Genomic DNA, 27,967 nt, shown 5'->3' with positions numbered 1-27,967 from the left:
TTAATAAGTTCACATTCTAATAGGTGAAGGAAGTACGCGTAGGAGGTTTTAGCTGCAAGTTAGATGGAAAGGGCCCATACTTCTTAAGATACAGGGGCAAAAGAGCTGGTAATGCATGTTCTTTACTGTCATTTTCACTGATAAAACCATATGTATTTCTGATGTTGTATGAATTGACACTGCTAAGGAATTTGGTGGTGAGAAAGAAGTCTCAGGAAGGAGGAGTTGAGGTGATAGGAAGGCAAAGATATGATAAGATTGGTTTTATAGAAGTAGGAAAGCTAATTTGAATCAGCTGATTGTTAAATTTTCAGTATTAGCCTTTACAACTCAGAAATAGGTAAATGTTACAAATGAAAACTTGATTTATGCTTTTGTTAATTGTAGACTTAAGACAGTGAGGAAGACAATTTTAATAATGCAGAGAGAGCTGGTTGTTAAGCATTTACCAGCACACCCTTGATTTCAGACTTGTTGAGTCTTACTCTTTGGTGGAATATCCCAGTGAAAGTATCCAGCAGACAAGCTTTTAAAAGTCAGTCTGGAGCAACCTTGAGAAAAAAAAAAAGAATAGAAGAAATGAATCTGGGAGTTGTCAAAAAAAAGAAAAGATCCTCTTTTGTTATTGATGGCCAAAACTTTAGCCAGTTTGGAGAGCTGATAACACTTAAAACAATTAACCCATGAAGTGGGTGGAGGGCCCTGAAGGGAAACCACATTTGAAATGTAAAGAAAGGGGAGTTGGGTTGGAGGCACAGACAGAAAGAGCATGTTCCAGGTTTTATGAGTGGCAGCTGGGTCTAGGTGCTGGTTAGGTGGAAGTAGGGTAATATGTTGTAGAGTTCCCTTATATGAAATATCTCAAAAATCTGAACAACTGAAAATTGCACTAAGACTTTTGGGACGTGCTGTTTACAGTCACAGGTATCTTCAGCAAGGGGAAGCTTTGTCCAGTAGATTGTGCATTCTTTGATGATCAAGGATTGAATCTTTCTATCTTTGTAGCTCTAGCACCTAACACAATGCTTAGCATGTAGTAGGTGCTTAATAAATTCTTTTTTTTTCCCTCAAGGCAATGGGGGTTAAGTTACTTACCTGGGGCCACACAGTAATAAATGTCAAGTGTCTGAGGTCAGATCTGAAGTCAGGTCCTCCTGACTCCAGGGTTGATATTCTATCTACTACACCACCTAGCTGCCCTACATGCTAAATACATTTTTGTTGCTTGATAATCAGTACTGGTTCATTGAGGAAAATGAGTCTCTCAATAGAATCAAATGGGTGGAATGAGAAAAATTATTTCTCTTATATTAATAACTAATGAATATTGGGGAGGGGTTTTTTTTCCTTCCTATTTCCTCATTCAAAGTCCAGTCTCTCAATTGATCTTGGCCAAAAATTTACTCCACGTAGACCATCTTATCTAGGTGGAATTGTTACCATATCCAACTAGAAAATCTTACAAAGAGAATATCTAGGCAAAAAAAATTATGTATTGAACCTACTGGGGGTGGTCTGTGTAGAGAGGTGTAAGAGTGCCATAATCAAAGTCATCATCCCCCGACCCCTCATTAGCATAGGTCCGCCTCTCATAATAATCATTCTCTCATTTTTAATCAATCAGAGTTGATTACTGCTTGTTGAGAAACACCTTGTCTTCCAAGGGCATATAAGCATTGAGAGTCAGGCAAAGTGAGATCTGGGAAAGACCTTAGCTTGAAAAGGCCAAGGTCTCTCACACCATCTGGGGCCATCGCCAGTGGCACTAATTGATATCTCACCACTGGACTCAGATGGCTCCAGAGGAGAAATGGAGGCTGATGACTTTGCATAGCCCTGCCTCACTTAAATCCAATTCACTCGCAAGTCACGATGCCATGGTACTCTTCGAGAATGAAGGATAAACAGCAACAGCAACAGCGAGCTTTGAGAGGCCCCTCTGATTTGAGAGAAAGCCAAATGACCATCCTTTTATTTATTATTAACTGGTCATAATTAATAAAGCCATTAATTACCCAGAAATCATATCTCTCAGACTTTTCGTATGTCACAATACACAACAATTCAATAAGCATTTATCACTTCCCATTATAGTAAGTGGCTCAGAGCATTTGTCTCAGCTGTGCTAAGCAGAACAAAGGGGGAATTCACCCCAATAACTGAGGACTGAGGGCAGCAAGAAAGCTCCCTCCCACTCCCCCTACCCAAAAGAGGCTACCACCCAACAGTGTTGGTTAGGAAAGACTGAACCAAGTAGAAAAGGAAGAAAAGCTCAGGCTCGAACAGGATTTCAAAAGCCTGTCTCATTAATTCACCGAATTATACAGTCTTAGAATTAGGATGAACTTTAAAGGCCATCTAGTCTATCACTAATAACATCCTCTGCTTAAAAATCTCCAAGAAGAGGGTGAGCTCACAGATGAGACAATTCATCCTACTTCAAGACAGCTGTTATTGTTAGAAAGATCGGTTTTCCTCACAAAGAGCCAAAATCGGTCTCTCAGCAACTTCCACCCATTGTTCTGAGTTCTTCCCTCTAAAATCAAGGAAAGCAAATCTGATCTTTCTTTCTTTGTCATGTGTTCCAGAGGACAGAATTTCAAACATTTCAGGGGCTCAGCCCTTTTCACCTGGATTTTTGTAATCATCTCCTTGCTTGCAATCTCTCCTTTCTTCCATAAATCTAGTCTCCACAGAGTTGCCAAAATAATCTTCCTAAGACACAAGTCTATGTCATTTTCCTGCTCAGAGACCTTCAATGGCTCCCTATTACCCCAGGATAAAATATAAAATCCTCTCAGCCTTGTTTAAGACCACCCACAATCTACAACCTACCTTTTCAGCCTTCTTTCATGTTATTTTCCTTCACACCTTCTACAGCTAAACATATTCCTTCTCCATACTTGTTTCCTTTTTTTCATACCTTGGTATATTCACATAAATCATTCCCTATACCTTGGGGGTGAGGGGGGGCGGGCATCTCCAGTTATCCTGTACATAGTAGGTGCTTATCTAGGCAGCAGTATTCCTTCCTCTAGAGGAGAACAAAGAATAAGTCCCAGAGATTGTACTCAATCTGTGTAAATGTAGACTCTGGCTTCTGGACCATCAGTCACAAAGGTACTTAAAATAAGACATTGGAATGAGTTTTACTTGAGGCAGCCAGGTGGGCCATTGGATGGAATTCATATCCATCCTCAGACCTTTACTGTGTGACTCTGGGCAAGTCACTTAACCTCTGTCTGCCTCAATTTCCTCACATGTTAAGTTGGAATAATAATAGCATCTATTCTCTCAGGGGTGTTCTGAAGATCAAATCAGAGAATATTTGCACTTTGCAACCTCTGAAGTTGTATATAAATGCTAACTATATTATTATTCATTTTCTCTACAATTCTAAGTTCTAAGTGTTCTCTTTCCCCAAATGATCTTATATTTACTTAAAGAATCATAAAATTGAGAGTTGGCAGAGACCTCTTTCTAGTCCAACCTATACAGTAAAAGACTCCCTATTATAATATCATCATCATTAAGTAGCATTTATTTATCCTTTTAAGGTTTATAAAACACTACAAATATCTCATTTGCTCATCATAACAACCCTGGGAGATAGGTGTTATTATTATCTTTATTTTACAAACAAAGAAACTGAGACAGACAAGAGGTTAAGTGATTTGCCCAGAGTTCTGCTAATAAGCATCTGAGGCCAGATATTGACTCTTATTAAGTCCAGTGCTCTATCCAATGTACCATCAAACTGCCTCTTTAACATACCTTATGTCCAGTTCCTACTGGAACTACTCTAAGGAGGAGGAAACTACTTTTTCTTAAGTCAGCAATTACCACTTTTAGACAGCTCTAATTTTTTTTTTTGAGGCAATCGGGGTTAAGTGACTTGCTCAAGGTCATACAGCTAGTAAGTGTCATGTGTCTGAGGTGAGATTTGAGCTCAGATTCTCCTGACTCCAAGGCTGGAGCTTTATGTACTGTGCCACCAAGCTGCCCCAATAGCTTGAATTGTTAAAAAAGAAACAAGGTGGTACAGTGGATAGAGTGCCCGGCTTGGAGTCAGGAAGACTCATCTTCCTGAGTTCAGATCTGGCCTCAGACACTTATTAGTTGTGTTACCTGGGCAAGTCACTTAACCCTGTTCCCCTCAGTTTCCTCATCAGTAAAGTGATCTAGAGAAGGAAATGGCAAACCACTTTAGTATCTTTGCCAAGAAAACCCCAAATGGGGTCATGGTCAGAAACAACTAAAAATGACTGAACAACACAGCAATTGTTAAGAAGTTTGAAATTTTTTTCCTGACATTGATCCTAAAATCACCTCTGAAACTTTCAACCATTACTCTTTTTCCTCTGAAAGACAGTCCTTCAAATATACTTGAAGACAGCTAGCATGTTCAAAGTATTCTTTTATCCAAATTAAATATGCCCAATTTCTTTCATATCCTTATTGATTAACTAATCCATTCAATGAGCATTTATTTAGCACCTGCTATGAGTTTCAACAGTGTTACTTACCTGTGTTTTGTATCCATGGGAGAATGTAATGGGCAGGGAGGACTGTCTAGAATGTTTTTTTTTCTTTTCTCTTTTGTATGCACAGCAACCAGCACAATACTTTGCATATAAAAAGTATTTGATAGATATTCATTCAACTCAATAGACTTGAACTGTGAGGTGGTTGTGTCAGAGAAAACAAAGGAGGAAAATTTCAATAATGAAAGGGTGATCAATAAAGTCAAATGCTCCTATTTGTTATTTATAATAGAAATAAGCTGGAGAATATTAGCCCAATTATTGGACTGAGCAAATATAAATATATGAATGTGATTAAATAATATTACATGATATAGAATAACATATACTGGAGGACTTAAACTGATGTTGCTGCAAAGGCAAGAAAGCAGAATCCAAACAACAACATACAAAATGACAACAATAATTTAAATGAAAGACACCATAAAAGGTAGTAGAATTTAGGTCAAATACAATGACCAATGCTGGTACCAATTGGCTGAGGTCAAACTCACTTTCTTTCTCTTAACAAATGACCAGTTAGAAAAATAGAAAATTAGATGTACTGTCAGTCACAATCTCTGTACTTATACTAGACCATTTTGCTTAACTTTTCTTTTGTGGGAATGTATTATGGCGGTTATTTATCAGTAGACTTTTAATGGATCAAAGCAAAATATATCAACATGATTAATTCTTAAAATTGATAATTATATATTACATGATGTACTACAATGTTTGAGAAATGAAGAAAAAAGTAGCAAAGGCTGCAGAGGAGTCAACAAGGATGAAGGTCTAGAGAAAAAATAATTTAGTTATTGCTGGCTAGAAGGTTATTGAGAAAACAAATTCTGTAGAGTGGTGGGAGCTGAAGCCAAATGAAGGGTTGAAGAGGGGATACATAGTTTGGAAGTAGAATAGGAGGTAGGATTGTTAGCTGAAAATGAATGACTTGAATATGGCAGCTGGATTGGAAGGGAACAGAAGAGATTTGATATAGACAGTATGGAAAATGTCACAGGAAGTCAAGATATGGATAAAAGGTGCTAAACAGCACTGTGGAATCACTTGAAATTAGTTAAAATTATTAGAATGGATATATACTCTAAGGCTTGTGACATTTTCCTGTGCAGTACTTAGAACTTCATAATAAGAGCAGAGAAAATAGATTATGTCAGATACCTAGATTTGAATATTGACACAGATGACATGTCACAAAGGGAAGGGAGAAGGGTTTTTTCTTTGTGTTGGACAAGGCACCATTGAAATGGCAAACTATGCAGTCTGATTTGAGAAGTACAGCAAGTAAAACTCAAATGGGACTTATGGACTAGAAACTTTAGAAAGAGTTGAGAGACAAGAGGTCAGGATAAGGGCAAAGAGTAACTTCACTTTATCCCTGGACTTAACTCATTGGATGTACCTCTCTCTGCCCCTCTCCTCCACCCTCCTCCCCAGCACCACTGCAGCCTACTTTCTCCCAGAACCTACATTTGAGGAGGGTCCCTGGCCAACCATGTCTTCATTCCTCTACAGGCTGTACACCTCACTTTCTGGACTTTTTCTACCATACCCTCTCACCAGTTACCTCCATCTCTTCCCCTCCCCATTTTTAGTTTCTATTTATGTGATATCTTCTCCCATTAGAATGTAAGCACCTTGAGGGCAGGGATTGTATCTGCTTGTTTTTGTATTCTCATTGCTTAGCTCAGTGCCTGTCACATAGCAAACATTTAAAAAAAATAGTTGTTGCTTTGACTTCACTTTATTTGACTTGAGTAAAGTTCAGGAAAATTTGGGGAGTGGCAAATTTGAAATATCTTCTTCAGATGTCTACTGTGTGGTAGGTAACCTTCCTTCCTACCCAGCTCAAAATTCTACCATTTGTGTTGCTAATGGGCTAAATAACAAGATATTGTAAAATACCTCCTTACTAATGTATAATAAAGCCCTATTCCATTTATATACTAACCTAGTTGTGTTTATCCAATTAATTAGGTCACATTTGGGCCCCTGAAAAGAGGAGATACAGGAAGGAAGGTTTGGATCTTGCCAGGCAGACAAGCATGAAAGCACTAGTCCAGCATCAGTCCAAGAAAGACAGATTGAGTATGAAGGTCCCACAAATGAAAGCAGGTGCTGAATAAAACTGGTAACTTGCTTTATCACAGTGTCCAAGAGAAGCACCTCACAGTGAGTTGAAACTGTTAATGCAACTTGAATTCACAACTGTCATTGCATTCCTTCCAAGGTAAACTGTACAGTTTAAGGTCTCCTCAAATGAAGATCTCTTATTGGCCTACTAGGATTTAGGTTGCACCAGACCATATGTAGGGGAGTGGGACTGGGAAGAAAGGTGTCTGCTTTAAATAAGGAAAGCTCACCCACCTCCAAGCAGAAATACCATTAGCCCTCAATTTCTTTTCTTCTTTGGTTAGCTGCCAAGATTCATCCCAGGAGGTCGTTATTTCCTTTCAAGAGACCAAAAAATCAATCACTTAATTCTTGGTGAAATTGAGGTGGAAGATTAAAGCTGATTAAAGCGGATTATAAACACAATCCCTTCTGCCAAGTTTCCTGGGGACCCATAGAAACCAGTCAAACCTTCATTAAATCAATTATCAGCATGCACCTTTGAGACACAGTTTCTATTTTGTTTACTCATCTTCCTCTTCTATTATGAAACCAAACCTGGGACATTAGAAGAGCACATGGTGGGAGGATCCATGGAAAATCTCACAGCCTTCAAACTAGATAGGAACTGGTGGCAATCCATATGTTTTTTCATTAGCTGCTATGCTATCACTATCAGCTCCAAGATCAAATATAAAATCCTCTGTTTAGCATTCAAAAGACTTTATAACTTAGACCCCCACACACACCTTTCCAGTCTCTTACTTCCCCTTCCCTACACACACACACACACACACACACACACACACACACACACTTAGACCCCCCCCAAACCTTTCCAGTCTTCTTACTTCTCCTCCCCTACACACACACATACACACACACACACACACACACACACACACACACACACACATACACACACACACAATGATTCAGTGACACTGGCCCCCTTGCTGTTCCTCAAACAAAACATTCTATCTCCAGACTCTGGTCATTTTCATTTGCTGTACCCTCATAAATAGAATGTTCTCCTTCCTTATCTCCTCTCCTGGCTTCCCGGCTTCCAAGTACTACTTTCTATAGGAATCTTTTCCCCATCTCTTAATGCCAGTGACTTCCCTTTGTTGCTTATTTCCTATTTATCCCCCATGTAGCTTGTTAGTACATAATGGTTTAAATGTTGTTTCCTCTATTATATTGTATCTTCAATGTTGAGAACAGTGTATGAGTTCAATAAATGTTGACTGACCGACTGACTAATTGTGCTGGCTCACATTTTTCATCAGAGATAGAGCAGATATCAAAGGCTCTTCCAAAAGTCTACTTGCTTTTCAATTTGACCAACTTGTATGTTGAGATCACTTGTTTCTGAGATAGGAATGGGAAACTGAGTGTGTTCTCTTGGTGCAGAAGATTGACATAAATCTACCACCAGTAAGCTGTAGGATGCCAAGGGTCAACATAATAGAGAAGTTTCAAAGCATTACTATCGGCAGCTCTCCCACACTAAATGAAAGAGCATTTAATCAGTACTGTGATGAATGGCACATCTGCCTAGGTAGCATAGCTGCCAAGGATTCAATAGGATATACTGTTACTACTCAATAAAATGGCTAAATATGCCATTTTAAATGTCTGCCTAACACCAGGTATGAAGTAGGGTTTGACAACATAAAGTCCTACTGTGTGATCTCCCTGTCATTTCAAGCTGGTTTCAAGTCTTTCGTGAATGTTAATTGAGTCAATAATGCCTTCATGCAGTTTTTTTTTTTGCAGTATTTTAAGCTCAGGTAACAATGGTTCATTTTTAGAACAATTCACAAAATGGGAACAAATTATGGACAAAATTAATATGAAACTGAGATTTTAATCACACAAAAGGCAAGAAATTTAAAGTTGCAATTCCCAATACAACTACAATCAGGCACCCTGGCAAATAGTTAGCATTTTCATTAACACATATGACGTTAGTATTCTATTCTACAAGTGCAAAATGTTCAGCAATATTTGCTCTGGGAACCATTACTTATATTTTCTGACATTTACATAACTGAAAACCTACAATTAAGTATTACCTTTATACACTTACTTCTGCTTAATCTCTGTTCTTCCTTCTGTAAGGAAGTCAGTGAAAAAGAAAAAGAGCTGTGGGCCTCCCCTTGGTATCAAACACATTTTCTTCAAAAGATGTATGATTTCATTAATAGATTGATTCTATCATTTGAGTTGTCCCTTACTTGTTTTTTTCCTCATTATCCCTCCTTGATAAGTCTTCTTCTGGGTCTAGGGTCTAAACTTAAGTAGGCTGGTCCTTAGATGACAGACATTGCTGAGCCTAAGCTCTGCTGGTATAGATTTTACAAGCCCAGGGTCACCTCCAGAACATTATTAATCCTCACAGAAGGACCTCAGTGGCTGGGCACAGTCCTTCAGCTGCTAGTCACATAACTTTATGAGGGATCATGGCTCTACAGAGAGACCCAATTAAGGCTTCATATTGCATCACCTGGTCTGTCTAGTTTCTAGTCCAAGGAACAAGATGCCCTTCATAGGATAAGCTCCTCACTTCTAAACCTACCCCCATACTGCCAAATTGAGACTTGGCTGACTCTACCTCCCTCAACCTCCTTTCTGCTCTCACTGTAGTGTTGAAGGGTGGAGAACCAAATTCTTTATCTATCTATCTATCTATCTATCTATCTATCTATCTATCTATCTATCTATCCATCTATTTATGTATCTATTTTTCATTCCTGACATTTATTTTAACAAACAGTTGAATCCTCAAGATGAACTAGATGCTACAACAGCTGCTCTCTTGGGTTTAGGTGTTGTTCCTTCAAGGAATCCATTCCTGAATTGGTGATAGACAATTTTTAGGTACCTCATTCGACCAGTACTAGTGGTGTTGCATCACTTAGCCTTTGCACTCCAATTATACTTTCTCATGTGTTAAACAGAATATTCACATTTGCCTCATGTTGACTTCCAAAGATGGTATGCCTTAGAACCACAACAATGGCACAAAGTGTATGTCTTATTCTGGTGCTTACCAAACGAAGAGCCCTCTTTGTCATCTCCCTTCTGCTGCCAGGACCTAAAAGCTCCCTTTATTTACTGAGAGCAGAAACTGGACTCTAAGCTCACTCCACTTCGCATCTGCTGCTATGCCTAGTTTCAGCTTCCCAGAAGGGTACTCCCTATTCCCCCCACCCTTTTTCCTGCCTTCTGTTGTATATTTTCTCCCCATTTGAGGGAGTCCTTTGAAGGCAGGGACTGTCATTCTTTTTATTAATTTTATTAATTTTTACTTATTATATTATTTATTTTTAATTTTATGAAATTTTTAAGTTAAATTTTTTATTATTAATTTATTTACTATTGTATCCCCAGTGCTTAGCACAGTACCTGGTATATAATATGAGCTCAGTAAATGTGCAATGGATTGGATTGGTAGGACAGCTCATTTTGCAAAAGGAGCTGGTCAGATGGGTCTAGAGTCTAGACCCTTAATAAAAGAATTTGTTCTGAGAAGTTTGAATTCAAAGGGCCACACCTGAGGACCTAGAGGGCCACATGTGGCCTCAGGATTGTAGGTTCCCCACCCTTGGGACTCTAGACCCAGAGGAAGACTTACATAAGAGGAAGTTTATACAATGACTGTGACTCTTATCAGGGAGGGATAATGAGGGGGGGAAAAAAACAAGTTAGTAGGAAAAATATCCTGTAAGAATGTGCTTCTTGATATTGCTGAGGCCATCCATGATACAGGGTAGATCCATTAAATTCAATGAAAACGACTTTTCTACTCCTACCATATGCTCAGACGGAAAGAGCAGCAAGGTAACAAGTTCAACATTTCTTTATTGCAGCAGCTTGGCATTCAATGTTTTAGCCTCTTGTAGGAGTAAGGTGTGTGAACAATAAGAGTTTATAGTTACGTGACTTTGGTTGTGTTTGGATTTATTGCATTTACACATGATATTCACTTTATATAAACCATCAAAATTTGCAAAAGTCACCTATTGTTCAATATCATTCAGTTCCTTAGTTGTTGGCAAGGTGGGATATATAATCACCCATTTGGCTCTATGTGGGTTAAGGGCAGAAGGCAATGGAGAGCAAGGTGGAGTCAGAGTGAGAGAGCAAGTTCCTACTAACTGCCTCCTTCATATGAAGAGGCATGCCCAAGCAACTTCTCCAGTGCCAGTTCTACTGAGGTGGATGGTGATTTTACAATTAAATGGGGAGGGGAGCAAGCTTTTTGAAATTTTTCTGAAGGACATTTCTAACAACTGTACACTACTGATAGAGATCAGAATACATGGAATAGGAAAGAAGAATGGAAATAAGCATTCATTATATGTCTACTATTTACTATATGTCTACGAGTGACTATGCCAAGACCTTTATGAATATTACCTCATTTGACCCTCACAACAACCTGGAAGGTAGGTGGTACTATTATCCTCATTTTATGATTGAGGAAAATAAGGCTGAAGAAAGTTAATTGAATTGCCAGGAACACGAAGGGTGTTTGAGACTTCTTATTTAAACTCCAGTCTTCCTGACTTTAAGTCCAGCACTGTCTGTATCATTGAGGTGCTCCTCGAATGTTAGAACTCCAAATTTCTCATTTTACAAATGAGAAAATAGGATAAAAGAAGTCATAATGTGCCTAAAATTATACAACTTAATATAAGAACCTGGACTACAGTCCAATTCTCCAGGATAACACTTGTTGTATCAACATGGTGTTGCCCATTGTGGGAGTGGAGGGCTGAGGGCGTTTCCAGATCTTATTGGCCTTTAGTCTTTAACCAGGAATCATTCACAGAATGTGACAGGTGCATAACAATGTTTAGAAAGGAAGACAAGCAGGCACGCATCCAAGAAGGAAGGTAAGAATGAAGGCAGGAAACAAAGAAGAAAAGAAGAAAGCAGGAAGGAAGGAAAGAAGAAAGGAGGGAAGGAGGGAAGGAGAAAAGGAGGGAAGGGGGGAAGGAGGGAGGAAGGAAAGACTCTTACTTGGTGTCCTGTAGGAAATGAGAAAAAGGAAGATGAAGTTAGAGAGGGAAGGAGGGAGGTGACCCAATGGATATTGTGCTAAACCTGACATCCAAAAAACCTATGTTTGAATCCTGCCTCAGACACTTAGTAGCTGTACAACTCTAGGCAAGTCATTTACTCTTTTTTAGACTCAGTTTCTTCATTAATAAAATGAGGGTAATAATAGCACCTACCTCACAGGATTGTAGTATAATGGCATAGCATAAATGCACTTTGCAAATTTTAAAGCACTATATAAATGCTAGCTATTATTAGCTAAAGAGGAGAAAATTAATCAGTAATCATTTATTAATCGACTACTTTGTAAGACGTTGTGCTAGGCTCTGGGAATACAAAAGCAAGAAGATGAAATAATCCTTGCTCTCTGGGAGCTTATATTCAATCAGAGAAGACAAAGTATCCATCTATCTATCACATATGTAGTATACACACACACACACACACACACACACACACACACACATATATGTATATACAGAAGAAATATGAGCTAAACACTAGGTAGTTTGGGAAGGTGGTGCATGAGGTGAGTCTTGAAGGAAGTGAGGGATTCCAGGAGGCAGAGGTAAGAATTATATTGTATTCCAGATATATGGAACAGCAAGTGGAAGATGGAGAGCCATATGTGAGGAGCAGAAAGAACACCAATCCACTTTGAGAAGGGGGTGATTTACAGTGAAACTAGATGCTAGGTTGAGAAAAGGTTGCGAAGAGCTTTAAACACCAAAGGGAAGAGTTTCTATTTTATTCTAGAGTCAATGAGGCACCTTTATGGTAATTGAATAGGGAGTGACAAGATCATGTATCTTTAAAGAAAATGACTTTGGCAGCTATGTGGAGGACGTATTGGAGTAAGTGGAGACAAGTCAGGGAGACCAGTTAGGAGCCTGTTCAAGTTGAGGGAAGGAATTAGGTATAAGAAATGCTATGAAAGTAGAAATGAGTGAGGATGAGAAGTCAAGGCTAATGTTGCAATTTTGAACCCGAGAAATTGGAAGAATGGGAGGGTCCCTAACAGAACTAGAGGAGTTTGTGGGAGGAGTGAGTTTGGGCCTGGGGCTGGGAGGAGATAATGAGAACAGTTTTGGCCATGAGTTGAAAATATCTGAGATACCCAGTTTGAAATATCCAGTACAGAAAGGTGATACAGGACTAGAACTCAGGAGTGAGACTGGGGCTGGATGTATGATCTGTGAGACATCTGCACAGAGACAGATGATAGTAAAACCCATGGGAGCACAGAAAAAATGGCTAGTGAATTTCTTGAAAGTCAGAAAAATCAGGGGGTTTGCTCGAGGGCTAACACATTAATCTGTGCAAATGACTGCATTTGATATGTGCTCAAAACACTAAGGAAAAGAGACACACAAAATTTGAATAACAAACACATATTTCCAGGAATCTATGAAAAAATCTGGATCTTACCAAGGTATGTTGTGTGTGTGTGTGTGTGTGTGTGTGTGTGTGTGTGTGTGTGTGTGTATGTATAACACTATAACACAAGAAGGTCTAATTGAGTTCTAAAAGCTTTACAAAATGCTGATACTTGAAAATCAAGATATAACAAATGGAATAAAACCTTTCTTTGGTGAGTAGTATTGTTCATAGGGCAGGTAGGTGGTGCAGTGGATAGAATGGTACATTTAGAGTCAGGAAGACTTGAGTTCAGATCTGACCTCAAATACTTACAAGCTTTGTGATCCTGGGCAAGTCACTTAACCCTACTTGTCTCAGTTCTCTCTTCTGTAAAATGAGCCAGAGAAGGAAATGGCAAACTCCTCTAGTATTTTTGCCAAGAAAACCCCAAATGGGGTCATTAAGAATTGAACATGACTGAAACAACTGAAAAACAACAATGACAAAAATGGTTCATTCATAGTGTCTTCCCCCAGATGCTATTATCATTGATGGGACAAAGGATTCCAAAACAGATGTCTCTATTATGTGTGGTTGGTGGAATACATATGTGTGCTCATATTAAAGTCATCCAGTTCTGTGTCTGAGATTGTCTTCTGATTGAATTGGCATTTTAGAGGGAAAATAAGGGTCAAATGGGATAAAATGATGTGTCCTCACTACTGCAGATCTCTTTTTTACAATAAGTCCTCACACCCAAGAACCTCCTCCATCTGGCTAGGAATAATATTATTTTTGCTATGGTTCAGGATAAGGGGAGAGAGAGAATTTTAGAAATAATCTTTTCCCTTATGATTGAGAATTATTGGATGCTAGATATATTCTCTGGTAGCTGAGTAGCAGCAGTCAATCAATACAGAGCACAGAGAATCAAAGATGGTATTGGAAAGTGCCATCTATAAGAATCAAGCCAGAGATCTCAACTGGCTGGGGAGCTGCTGGGGATGAGGGAGAGGAGAAATCCATAAACCAAGAACTGAAGGGATGCTTTGAAGGGAGTTCACAAGAGTTAAAGCAGAAAGGCTCAGAGATCTGCAACAGCAAGAGCTATAGCATTGGGGCTGGCAGTGACTAAAGAGAGCATTGCTAATTGTAGGGAAAAGGAAGTTGCTTTTATCTCTGGCCAAGCTGCCTGATGTAATGCAAGGTCCTTGAGGAAGAAGATTGTTTGGTTTTTGTCCTTGCAACCCCAGAAACAAGGGTTCAGTCAAGTAGGTTTTTAATAAATTCTTGTTGAGTGAATGAATGAATTAATTTAAAAAATCACTTATCAAGTACTTACTCTGTAAAACATTGCTAAATTTTTGTTGTTGTTGTTCCAACATTTCAGTCATGTCCAACTCTTTGTGACCCCATTTGGGGTTTTCTTGGCAGAGATACTGGAGTGGTTTGCCATTTCTTTCTCCAGTTCATTTTACAGATGAGGAAACTGAGACAAACTGGGTTAAATGACTTGCCCAGGGTCACACAGCTAAGTGTGTGAGGGCAGATTTGAAGTAAGGAAGATGAGTCTTTTTTTTTTACATTTTTTCCCTTTTTTTTTGGCAATTGGGATTAAGTGACTTGCCCAGGGTCACACAGCTAGTAAGTGTCAAGTGTTTGGTCTGAGGCCAGATTTGAACTCAGGTCCTCCTGACTTCAGGGCCGGTGCTCTATCCACTGCACCACCTAGCTGCCCTCACTGTGCTAAATACTGGGGCACAAATAGAAAAGTAAGAAGTTTTCTGCTCTTGAGGAGCTCACATTCTAATGGGGGAGACAATGCATATGGAAGGTTTCAGCGACAAGTCAGATTGAAAGGGCCCACAGTCCCTAGGTTTCAGTGGCAAAGTAGATGGAAATGTCTCTTCTTTATTGTCATTTCCTCTAATAAATTCATACAGATTCTGACATTGAGTCATTTGATAGTGTCAAGGACTTTAGTGGCAAGAATTGTCTTTTCTGTGTCTTTAGTAGCTATGTCTAGAGCACTGGACGGAGCAGTTGTCAGTCTATATCACCGTAGAGGCAGCTAGGTGGCACCATAGTTTACAGAAGGCTGGGCCTGGAGTCAGAACGAGCCATCTTTTTGAGTTCAAATCCTACCTCAGACACTCACAAGCTGTGTGGCCTTGATCAAGTCACTTAAGTTTTGTTTGTCTCAATTTCCTCAGTTACAAAATGCGGCTGATAATAGTATCTACCTCACAGGGTTGTGTTGTAGGGATCAAATGAGACAATATTTGTAAGGCACCTAGCACACAGTATGTGCTACATAAATATTAGGTATTATTAAGTATCATCTGCAGGATTTGCTTCCCAGGATGAAAGCAGCTTCAATTTTTTAATTGAATTAATAGCTATTTTATGTGAGTGTTGTTCTCATTGGTTCTCAAAAGGTCATTTGACTAAGCAACTACCCAATTCTTCCTCTAGCAATCCTCTCCAGTTTTAAGGACAAGTCTCGTTTGGGAGTATTGCTAATAATGCCTTTACCAAAGTTGAGGATTCTAAATATGGTTGTCTAAACTATAAATCTGGATGTTCCTAGGTAATGAGAAACTGGAATCACTGTATTACTTACATGAATCTAGAATTTACACCATTAAGAACCCCTTCTCATCCTCTCTTTGAAGTTGAAATGGGCTGGAAAGTGGTAGGTGAAGATCAGCATTTAGATATACTTTACATAATAGAAACTGATGAAATACTGGAAATACCCATGAGGAGGTGAGGAACTTAATGCAGAAGAAGTCTAGGTTTACAAATTGTATGATTGGGAAGAATCTAATGGTGTGATTTTCTAGATGGATGGTCAGAATAGAGGTTCTGAGGATAGCCAGTTCTTGACCTAAAAGGGTTTACTCTGGGTCTGGTGGTAGTTGCTTGGTTGTAAAATAATTCTTCTAGGATGGTCCATATGATAGGCTGCACATCCTAAGGCTCCCACCAAATATTCATCAACATCTAAGATCATGGTACATGCTATAGGGACAAGAAAGCACTTTGGGATAGAATTAATATTTCATGAAGAAGGAAATATCATGGGGAGTATAATGGGATGTAGGGACGTTCAACTTCTTTGATGGCATAAGCCTTATCAGGAGAGGTTCATCTAAAAGATCCATATATCCATTAGACTAGGGTTGCTGTCCAGTAGAAAAGTGGATTTTGACATGAAGAGCTTTTAACAAGATGGTCCCAAAATAAGAAATGAAGAGTAACCCTTTATGATGATGTGGAAGGGTAATACCTAGAATTGAAAGGGATTCTGGAGTAATAGGTAAGTAGGGTTACTGGTGGTAGGATGTGTAGCACAGGGGGGAAAGTGAACCATTTGTCAATATCTCCCATGTCTGTAGTTTCTCTCTTGGAATGTTCTCTTTAATTGGAAGGTGAGATCTTAGAGGAATAAGATTCACATAGATCCTCAGTTTTTGAGGAATTTTGAGCATGAGAATAATGAGATCATAGGCCCCACTTTCTGCTATAGTGACTCACACAGAGGTTATTTCTGGGTTTTCCCAGACATATAGAGACACGTGCAAATGGATCCATACTGGGGGAATTTTATTCTTCCACACACATATATGACACATTGACTCCAGAAGGGAAAAAGACAAATTGACTCGTACAGCGATATGGAAAAAAGACCAGCCACACCACACTTCCCAGGGGGTATAATCCTATTGAGAGTTCATTTCCCTACATCAGCTTCCAGAGCAGGTAGGTGGTGCAGTGGATAGAGTGTTGGTTCTGGAGTCCGGAAGACCTGAATTAAAATCTGGTCCCTGATACTTATTAGCTGTGTGATCCTGGGCAAGTCACTTAACCTTGTTTGCCTCAGTTTCTTCATCCATAAAATGAACTAAAGAAGGAAATGGCAAAACACTTCAGTATCTTTTTCAAGAAAACCCCCAAAAGGGTCACAAAGAATAAGATGCAACTGAAAACAACTAAAAAGCCACAACAATAAAAGCTTTGACTAAACTCCCTGAAAAATATTGATTTCTTATAACAATTATAATAATTATTTCTTACAGCAATTTCTTATAACAATGACTTTATAAGAGTGAGCTCATTCCTCATTCCCTATAGCTGCCAAGAGGGAGTTGTGGAAGGGAAATAAGAGGAGGGAAATGATATAAGGCCTTTTCAACTTATTGTAACTTTCAGCACTGGACAGCAAATCCTAATTCCTAGTGGATTTGGGCCACAGACAGTATTTAGGGAGTGAGAACATCTTGGCTTTAGGCTGAGGATAGGTCCATAGTGAGTTATTAGTGATTGGGGTTATTTAAGGACTCGTTGGTAAAGATTGGGACCTATAAGGGAAATACCTAACTAATGGCCAGTGACATAAGCAATGTTAACCACAAAGAGGTCACCATCTTTATCGCAATATTGTCAAACTCTAGAACTACAGATTTTCCTTGCTCAGACATGTCTCACAAGTTTGAGGGTATCAAGAGACATCCAGTTGGACCTGAGCCTACCTAAAGGATGAGGCCTGTGTACCTATCACTTTCCATGACTCTTGAAGTGTTTCAGTGACAGTTGACAAAACACAAATGCTTAGCAGACAACTCAAAGAAGCTTATATGCTGTTGAACCCACCATTGCAAAGGCAATGGCAAATAAGGAACAAATCAGGTGGCATGTTGCCAAAAGCACATGCTGTAGAGGCACACTGAGGCTGCCCTCTGGTAAGGACTCAGCTTTAGGCTACATGGGATTATGTCCCTGAAGCCTGGGGAAAAAAAATGAAACCTACAAAGTTGTAGTCCTTGTAACCCATGCCAGAGTCATATACCATGCTCTAAAATACCTTTTTCTTTTTTTATTTGTGAGAGGAAAAAAGGGATTGATTTGTCTTGGAGGGGAGATTTTTTTTTCCTTCTTGGTAAGAATGACATTATGTCCCTGAAATCCTTTGGCTGAAAGACAGAGGTTTGCGCGGCTAGTGACATAAAACATTTAAGTTTCCTTGTCACCTTTAATTAACCCCTGAAAGTGGCATGCTGGCTGGCTATAAAGTTATCCAGGCTCACTTGAGTCTGTGTTTGTGTGAGAAAACCATTGGATGTCTCTATTAAAAGCTATTTATGAGCTGTTTGACCAAGATTACTTGTAATGTTTCTAGACTGTCCAAGGAGTGATACTCTTATCTCTCACTCCTTGTTCTTTTTCTGGCATTCCACAATTGTCACTAATAGGCTCAGATTCATACAGTATTAGAAGTGGAAAGTATCTTAGAGATCATGTGACCCAACCTCTTACATTTAAAGATAAATAAACTGAAGTCAAAACAGGATTCATGACTTGCCCAAGGTCATCCAGCTATTAAGTGTCTGTGGAAACAGAAGGGGACTGCATAAAACTGAGAGTCATTTTGTATTTATATGTCTTATAGGTTGCTATGACCAAAGAAACAAAACAAAACAAAAGCAAAAAAAAAACCACAATAATCTATTGACCAATCAACCCATGATAGCCTTTGATTTTCTAGGCGGCCCTTGGAAAAAAGACACATAGGCTTTCCTTGGGCCCACATTCAAAGCCTTTCTCACTTGGTGGAATTTTTCAGAGTAGTGTTTGAGAACCAAAGGTCACCTTAATGCTACAACAAGGTGGGATTAGAGTGGGATTTTTATGGAAGATTTTTTTAAAGTATGGCTTCTGAAGACAAGTGATATGTATCCCTAATAGAAGTATTTGAAAGAAATGGAGAGGCTGTTACACTGTTAATAGATCTTTGATATTTAATTCAAAGGAACTTTTAAAATCACTTCTGGGCACTAGAATGTGAATCAGGAATGAAAGGATTAATGTAGAAAAAGAAACTCATTAGGAAAAGATTTTCATGGAGTGCATGATGGGAACATTCATATACATGAGGTAATGATTTTCCTTTTTTGAATCTTATCCCAAGAGGAGCAGAAAGTCACACTGAGTGAAAGTCTGTTTCTGCTCTGTAAAAAGGAATCGGAGGGTACGTGCTAAGGAAACATCTTAACATCTTCTCTGACAAGGTATAAGCAGGTAGAGAAATACATATTGTGCTCTGATAGAATAGTCTGATAGAAAGGAATCAAAGGACTGAATCTTTCCTCATCAGGAGATACTCTGACACTGCACCAAGAGGCAAAATTCATGTATTTGACCACAGATTTTTTTTTTACTTTAAGAAAAGAGTCAAGTTAACTTGATTATTTAACCCATGATAAAGAAACATATTTAGATTAGAGAGTAGTTATTGTTAGATTAAAGAGTAGTTATTAATGTTAGATTAAAGAGTAGTTATTAACAGGTTAGGTTTAATTAGGAAGGTACCAAACTCTACCTAGATTCAGGAAGATGGGCAGCATCACAAAACCTAAAGTAGAAAATGACACCAAGATTCATATGTGCTTGTGTTTCTTTCAATGTGAAAAATCTGGTCTTATTGAAAAACATTTTGCTAAATTAGTAATTCGAGATTAGTTATTAGGATGTAAATTATTTTAATAATAAAATTTTAATAGGATTATATTTTTAAAAATTGAAGACATTTAATTGACTGAATCAATTACTCACTCCTGGGAAAAGACTACATGGATGATGTGTATGGCCATGAATGAGTCATCACTATTCACAGCACAGTACCTGGTAGGAAATAACCTCTGAAATCCTAACCTGGAAAACTGAAATCTACAAAACAATGGGAAACATCTTGATTTGGAATGATAAAATCTACCAAAGGAATTAGAATTCTTAGAAAGATTTCAAAAGAGATTTGAGATGAAAAGTTGGAGGAAGGGGTATATGTAGCCTGAAGAAGGCATCTGGGGTTAGTGCAGGGTTGTTACAGGGAGCATGATAACTGGTTATTCTCTACCTTCTTCAAGAGTACATAGGAAACAGACTTAAATTAAAATAAGAAGGAAAGAAACAATTTATCAACATCAAGATTTGGAAAACATAAAATGAGGAGGCTGAAGAAGTTCATCTATTCATGTTATAGGAGATAATCTCTTCTTTTGGGATGCGTAATTGGATTTAAAGCACGACAAAACCTTAGAAGTCATCCAATCCCTGTCCTTCATTTTACGAATAAGGCAACTGAAGCCCTGCGAGATTCAATGACTTGATCAGGGCCACACAGGTACTAACCAACACTGAATTTCTGACTCCAAGTCCTATAATATTTTCATTATGTCATACTGCTTCTAACAATGAGATGAATGGAGTGGACACACAGGTGTTTTTCAGAGGACAAGAATGTGGTCAAAGTCTTTAAAGGAACTCTCCTTGAAGACCTCTCAGACTTGCCTAAGGCCTAGGACAAGGTACAAGGGTATCAACCCAGAACCTGAAAATGGTACCTCATGACTGATGTCAACTTTCCCATATATCAGGACATGACAGTAGATCTACCATAATAACTGGGGGCACTACATTTCTGAGGCCACTGAGGCTAGTGATATTTGTCAATCCATAGCCTTTGTCTGCCATTATAGCTACTTAGCCTAAATTCATTTCCAGAGAGCATGACCGCTAGAGTAGATTCCCCATCCTTGACATTCACTGGTCCTTTACCACCACCTGAACCATACTAGGGAAAGTTGTTACTTATAAAAGTGGTTATGTCCTCAGCAAGAGGGGAACATTTTAAAAACTGTTACACAATGTAAAAACACAAATTAAGTACAGAACAGGTAGTCTTTTCCCACATAAAAAAGGGAATTCTAAGCAATAAAGATTCATTGAATGATTAGTTAACTTAAAAACAATTGGGAAGACAATATCCAATTGGGGCTGTTGGGATATAAGCAGTTATTGCAAGGTTGCTAATTAGCCTCTATCTAATTTTACCTCTATTAAGCACAGTCTGATTAGATGCTAAGTCTAATCCAAGCGTGATCTTCTTTTCTTTCTTCATTTCTTTGTTGCCAGTAAGCTCCTCTTGCTGCTACTATACCCACAATCAACTACAGTCACTATTCCTCTGGCTTCCCAGAATCACATGATCTTCTGAGACTCACAAACGTCATAGACTGTTTTATCTCAAGGTTGCTGCTCTAGTCAGCTAGTTGGGAAAGGAAATGGGAAAGAGAGGTGCCCCGTCTCAGGCACAGGCTTTCGTAGATGTGCTCACAGCTAGAAGTGGCCAAGTAGAGGATAATGCTTCTCTTCTTCTCTCACCCAATTCTCCCAGACACAACTGGAATAATCCTCACATTTCAGAGCTGAAAAGGAAGAGGAGCACTGTGGTCAGGTCACCCCTTTTAGTGCATACACAGAGCTCTGGCTCAGCCGCCAATTGAAAGGCTTTTCATCATTGCACGGTGCAAACCTCCCTCAGAGCCTGGAAGATAGAAGGACCTTTTTCAGGGCTTGTTGGTTTGATTGATTGAATACGGTAGAGCTAAGGGTGACAATCAGCCTTGCCATTGAGGAGTCAGGTCTCTGAGAGAGAGGGAATCCTGAATCTCAGAGGGACAAGGAGATAAAGATGTGGCCTAAAGATGTTGGGACAAGGACCACAGGAGAGGAAATTAATCACAGATACTATCCATTTTCTTCTGCCCATGTATTCAAGGCCAAATTTTGTGCAATTTGAGCATCAACTTCACACTCCTTGAAAAATGAAGACTGAAAGAAAAAGTCCCATTTGAGGGAGTTGCCCTGAAGGAGTTGCGGGCAGACAACCTTAACTCAGGCTCAGGGAAACAGAACTATATTTTAAATTTTATCATGTCGCACAATGCAATGACATATCAATAGCAAGCGCCTGTAGCTGTATTTTCAAATGACAGATTGGAATTTATCCCAGCTGGCCTCTCTCCCCTTCCAAAATGAAGGCTAAATAAGGTTGAGTGAGGAGTATTCATGGTACTATTCCCATTCTCTCTCTCTCAAACCCAGAAATGAAAATGATGTGAATGTTTTATTTAGGTTACCTTTTGTTAGGATGCTTTCTGTAATCCATCATGCTCCTTAAAAATATTAGCAACTTGTTCTGGCCTCTTAGAAGACAGTGAGTTTCAAATTGGGCTGTTGACAGAAGGTAACTGATAGACTGTAGAGTTTTTCTGCTATTTTAGGTAAAGTCTGTTCTTGATATCACTCTGATGAATGGCTGTAAGAAACACAATAGGGAAGAGAAAAACGGAGGCAATCAGCAAATGTAATCGTGAAATTTTCCCCCAAAGAAAATGACATGTCAGGGAGAGCCACAAAATGAAATATGCAATTGTCCCTTTACTTAGTACAGCTCAAGGCTGTACTGACTCTGTGTCTTCATGGGAAGCGCATAAACGCCTGTTAGAATGATCGTTGGTCAGGGCAGGAGTGATAAAGAACAGAAGGAAAGATACTTCTCCAAAGCCCTGGAGTGATGTCATTTCCTGCTTATCACAGCTGCCTTTCGTCCTTGACTAAGTTCTCCAAGACCATCTTCAGCCATGTTTCAATGCAGTAAAGTCTAACTAATTTATATTTTCCTCATGCAGCTCTCTCTCTTATGTTTCTTTTACCTGCTTTTTGCTTTTGTTTTTAGGGAAAAAAATCTTTCTTCTTCACCACCCTCCACCGCTTTTTTTCTTAGTATTTTGTAACATCAACCAAAGTATAGGCCAAAAGCTTTTCTAAAAAGCATGAATTTGTCCTTGACAGGGCAAAGTATTATTGAAAGAAAAGCAGCTGCCGGACATTGACTAAGTTGAGGAAAGAGGAAATCAGGTTCCTTAGCTTTTTTCTTTTTGGGGGGTGGGGTGGGGTGAGGCAATTGAGGTTAAGTGACTTGTCCAGAGTCACACAGCTAATGAGTGTTGTGTGTCTAAGGGCAGATTTAAACTCAGGTCTTCCTGACTCCAGGGCCAGAGCTCTACCCCCTGAACCTCCTAGCTGCCTCTAGGTTCTTTTGCTCTTAATCTTATACCCTGGTTCCTGTTGTCTCACATCACCCATCCTTTCCTCATCTAAATAGGGAAGGCCTGTCTCTCCTCACTTTCCTTCCATCTCTGTGAGTAAATATGAGTGATGACCTAAGGCTGCAATAGCTCCTTGATCCTTTTTTATGTGAACCAAAGGTGCTTAATTCCCAAATCTGAAACTTGAATGAAAAACAAAACCTTAACAGATACATTATCTCTTAGCCATTTGCAAATCGTTTTTCTTGCTCACATGTCCTATCTACTACAGCTTTGTCTAAAGCAGCCTTTCATTATTACCTGTGAAAAGTTCTTTGCCAAATTGAATTGGGATGATACAGTGTAAGAGAAATGCATGGGATTAGGAAGCTTGAAAACCTGGCATCTAGTCCTAGATTTTCAAATAATTTACCAATTACCTTAGGCAAGTATATTAAATTTTCTTGGTCTCATTTTTCCTCAGCTGTAAAATGAGGGAGATGGCCTTAACGATCAGAAAAGTTTCTTTCAGCTCTAACATTTTAGGAACACAACTGAATTTGCCAGCTATTGCTATGTAGCTCTGATTAGTCATTGCTGTTTAGTAATCTATGAAAGAGAATTTTAAGGATGAATGTTTTCCTGATGTCATGGTAAACTAGGGATTTTCTGCTCAGTTAGCAATAAATGTAAAGTCCTACACAGAGGTTCAAAAAATAATTTCACCAAAACAAGATGGGGAAAGTTTGGCTAGAAGACAAAGTATGGTTTAAAACAACGTTGAAATACCAGCTTTGCTAAAATGATAGAAAGGTAAAGTGACAAATGCTGGAGAGGATGTGGAAAAATTGGGACACTAATTTATTGTTGGTGTAATTATGAACTGATCCAACAGTTTTGGAAAGCAACCTGGAATTATGCCCAAAGAGTTATTAAACCCGTGTTTAATAACTATACATACACACACACACACACACACACACACACACACACATATATATATATATTTTTTAATAACTACACCCTTAAAAACTATGTCCTTTGACCTAGCAATACCACTACTTGATCTATTTCCAAAGATAATTAGGGGAAAAGGAAAAGAACCTATTTGTTCTAAAATGTTTACAGCAGCTCTCTGGTAACAAAGAACTGGAAATTGCAGGGATAGATGCTTATCATTTGGGTAATGGCTGAAGAAGTTGTGGTATGTGATTTTGATGGAATACTTCTGTGCCATAAGAAATGATGAGCTCAGTGATTTTAGACAAAATATGGAAAGACTTACACTAAGTAATAAAGAGCAAAATGAGTAGAGCCATGAGAACATTCTATATAGTAACAATAGTATTGCTATAAGAACCATTTGAACAAAAAAGTTATTTTGTCTGTCGTAAATACCCACATTAACTGTTAAGGATATGTGAAGAAGGTACTATCAGCATCCAGAGAAAGAGCTGATAAATAGAAATATGTATAATTTTACATATATATATGTACCTATTTATGTCTAATGGTAGCCAACTGAGTGGGGGAGAAAAAATTTACATGATAATTCTTTTGTGTATTTGAAAGGAATAATTGCAAATTGTGCCTATTTGCAGTTTCATGTAAAATTATTTTTACTTTACTATGTTATGGAAATTATTGTTTTATTACATGTATTTTTTGAAAAGCAAAATAAAAATAAGGTACTTTCAAAAAAAGAAAAGAAAATATGTGAAAAAAAGATCTGGGAGTTTTAATGGACTGCAAATTCAATATTTAACAAAGATATGGCATAACATCCACAAACAAACAAAAAAAACCCAAAACAGCACGCAATTTTAGATTTTATTAAGAGAGGCATAGTTCTAAATACAAGAGTTAATAATATCACAGTAAACTGCCATAGTCAAATCACTTCTAGACTATTATCTTCAGTTCATATTTTATTGTAGGCGCTAGTATTGTAGCGATTGTAGAAACATTCAAATATAAGAGTTCCCAGAGAATCTGCCTCAGGTTTGAGGCACTCTGTGAGTCGCCATCTATTGACACAATAGCTCATGAGTCCTCAATGATGTGCTTGCTTTTATCACTGAGTCAGAGGACACATTAGTCTAAAATTAAAAAAAAGACTTTTAATCAGACTGCATAACACTTAAAATGACCAAAGTGATAAAATAAATTCCACCCCTACATCAACATGGGATACAGTCTCGTAGGTTACCACAGCACCACGTACATGCAAACATACATAATCAAGGAAGATGCATGCATATATATAGGGAACACATATAGGGAGAACATGCATAGCCAAGAAGTCTGTGCAAAAGAGTACATCTTATGGTCATGTGGCCAGAGTGCATCCGTGAAAAGCACTGATGTAGAGAACATAGTGGCCAGGGCAATTTACACCTCCATCCCAAAGTCTTTTGGCATTGTCATTATACTGCTCTCTTCTTCCCTCCACTGAACATGTCATCTATGATACTCTTCTTATCACTAGCCTTTCCTATGCTACTGCCTCCTGGGCTCTTAGCTCCCAGCTGTTAGGTTTCTATAACTAGAAAGTTTCTCCTTAACAAGGCAGACATGTCTTTAGTCTACAATCAAGACTAAAAACTACCACACCTACCTAAGAGCAGTAAAAAAAAAATATCCAGAGTACCCCAAGCTACAATTAAATCTATTCTGTGACCTACAATGTCTGGTGTTTATTCAAAGTCCACATTCCTAGACAACTATTTGACTTCAGGTGAAGAAATTCCTTGTAATTCCTATTTAGCCCCTGGTGGATAGCCTTGTTCATTGAAGTCACTTCAGGAAATCTGCCCATCTCCTCTGATCCCTTACCCCAACAAACACAGAGCAGCTGTGTGGGCTACAAAACCTACATTGCTCCTCAGATTCCCCATTATCAGAATGAAAAGAAGATTGAGCAAGAACAAAGACAATAAAAAAAACAAGATCCTTGCCGTCCATCCTCCCAGCCCACATTCCTAGCTATGGAGGTTTCAACAGAGGAGATAGCTATACCTATATCTATCTATACCTATATCTATCTATAACTATACCTATATCTATATCTGGTTTTCATATCTGTTTATCTATGCTACATATATATTATATACATGCATATTGAGATATGTATATATAGAGATATATAAATATGTATATAATATATAAATACAGATATATATTTATATATAAATATATAAATAAATCTCACATTCCTGCACACATGTGTATATATATATTTGTGTCTATGTATGCATATATATATACATATATGTATATATACACACACAAATATGTATGTATATATACAAATGTGTGTCTATAGATATCTCTATGCACATATATTTCTCTGTCACCAACATATGAAATCCCTGGCACTTGTGATACATTCTGCTAACACAAAACTTTTGCTTGCCTCCATTATACAGGCCACCCACAAATTGTAAAATGTCCCGTGTAAGGTGACAAGATAGTGAACTGCTTTAAGATCATATGATACAAGGTTCAATCGAAGGATTTAGGAAGCTTGGAGAAGAGAAGATTTGAAAGAGGGAAAGAGCACAATGGCTTTCTTCAAGCACTGAAATATTACCAGATAAGAGAAGGATTAGGGTTTTTCTCTTTGGTCAGAAGTAGGAGCAGTGAGTAGGAGTTAGAGAAGGGCAAAATTAAGCAGTTTTAAAAAGGATGTTTTAAAGCCATCCAAAAGTAAAATGGATGACTTTAGAGTGAAAGGGTTCCCTCTCAATAAAGGGCTTCAAATAAAGACTGAATGGCATTGGGGCATAGTGTAGCAGGGATTCTTGCTCAGGCAAGGATTCAATGAGATGGCCTCTGAGGACTCTTCCAATTCTGAGATTCTGTGATTACTTTGTGATTACCCCCTTCATTTTATAGAGAATGAAACAGAGTGTGGAGATATTAAGTGGTTTACTTAAGAACACATACTTATTAAATGGCAGAAGAGGTTTTTGCTTAAACATTTCATTCATTTTTTTTTCCTTAAGGAAGTAAATAACTAGTGTACATAAGATTGTTGAATGAGGTATTTACTTATTTACGAGAACAAACTAAAGTTTTCTAATAGTATGACAAAAATTCAACTACAGAGATACTAAGTTTCCAGAACTCCCAGGCTTTTAACTATCAACTCTAATCTCACTTATTTAATCAACCCTCAATCCCCTTTTAATACTAGTGCCATCCTTCTGTTAATTATTCCCTACTTAATTGATCTAACTTCAACTGATGTAGGTAGAGGAAACAACAAAAACACAGTCTATTTGCCATAAAAATATCAGTTTCCCAAGACCCCACAATAAGTGAACGCAGCTAAGAAGAGACACTGACTTGAATGAGACCCAGTACACCATAACCAGCCAGGTTATTGAGTGGAAAGAAAGCAGTACTGTCATCAGATGGCAAGAGCTAGAAAAGGTCATCACTTTGTGTGAGACTGAGAAGTGTGAGAAAAGCAACAGGAGATAAGCAGAGACAGGAAGAAAGAAAAGCAGTGAGAAGAGGAAAGAGAGATGTAGAGATCAGTGGCAGGAGTGGCTGCCCCAGTGAGCACAAAGAACTAGGGATAAAGAGAGCCAAAGGACATGAAACAACTCCTCCTTTTGGAATGGGGGATGGACTAAAGAGATAGCCACACTGCCCAAGCTAGGAGCCCTTGAGAATTCAGGCACAGGGTCATTCAGCACACTAGCCATGGAGCAGTTGGATGAGTAGGAGAGCAGGAGGCTTTGCAAATAACCATTTCAACCTTAGTTATCTTCTGGGTCATTGGTGTGCAAAGATAAAGGCATGCCAGGCATAGGACAATGTTCTGTTCGTGTACAGTTTTCAAGCTCACCTGGAAGGAGAGTTCATATCTGCGACTATACTTTTAAGCTTCCTATCTCCCAAATGTAACTTCAGGATGTGAACAAGGACCAAGGGAATTAT

At 38.5% G+C, this 27,967-nt stretch overlaps 1 long non-coding RNA gene and 1 pseudogene across 1 annotated transcript; both read right to left on the bottom strand.

Moving 5' to 3' along the window:
- Window positions 1-4: 4 nt before the first annotated feature.
- Window positions 5-21,348, bottom strand: LOC144454319 (uncharacterized). The gene is made up of 3 exons (XR_013482701.1): window positions 20,979-21,348; window positions 6,912-6,994; window positions 5-551 (listed from the first exon to the last, which is right to left on the bottom strand). It is a non-coding gene; the product is annotated as an uncharacterized LOC144454319 (long non-coding RNA).
- On the bottom strand, window positions 9,424-20,618 carry LOC144454224 (large ribosomal subunit protein eL37-like; annotated as a pseudogene).
- Window positions 21,349-27,967: the final 6,619 nt, after the last annotated feature.

The sequence above is a fragment of the Phascolarctos cinereus genome, unplaced genomic scaffold (assembly GCF_003287225.1).
Source record: "Phascolarctos cinereus isolate Bilbo 61053 unplaced genomic scaffold, phaCin_HiC Scaffold_726;HRSCAF=1367, whole genome shotgun sequence".
Taxonomy (NCBI): domain Eukaryota; kingdom Metazoa; phylum Chordata; class Mammalia; order Diprotodontia; family Phascolarctidae; genus Phascolarctos; species Phascolarctos cinereus.
The sequence above is the reverse complement of the archived record's forward strand: the minus strand, read 5'-3'. Positions and strand labels throughout refer to the sequence as shown.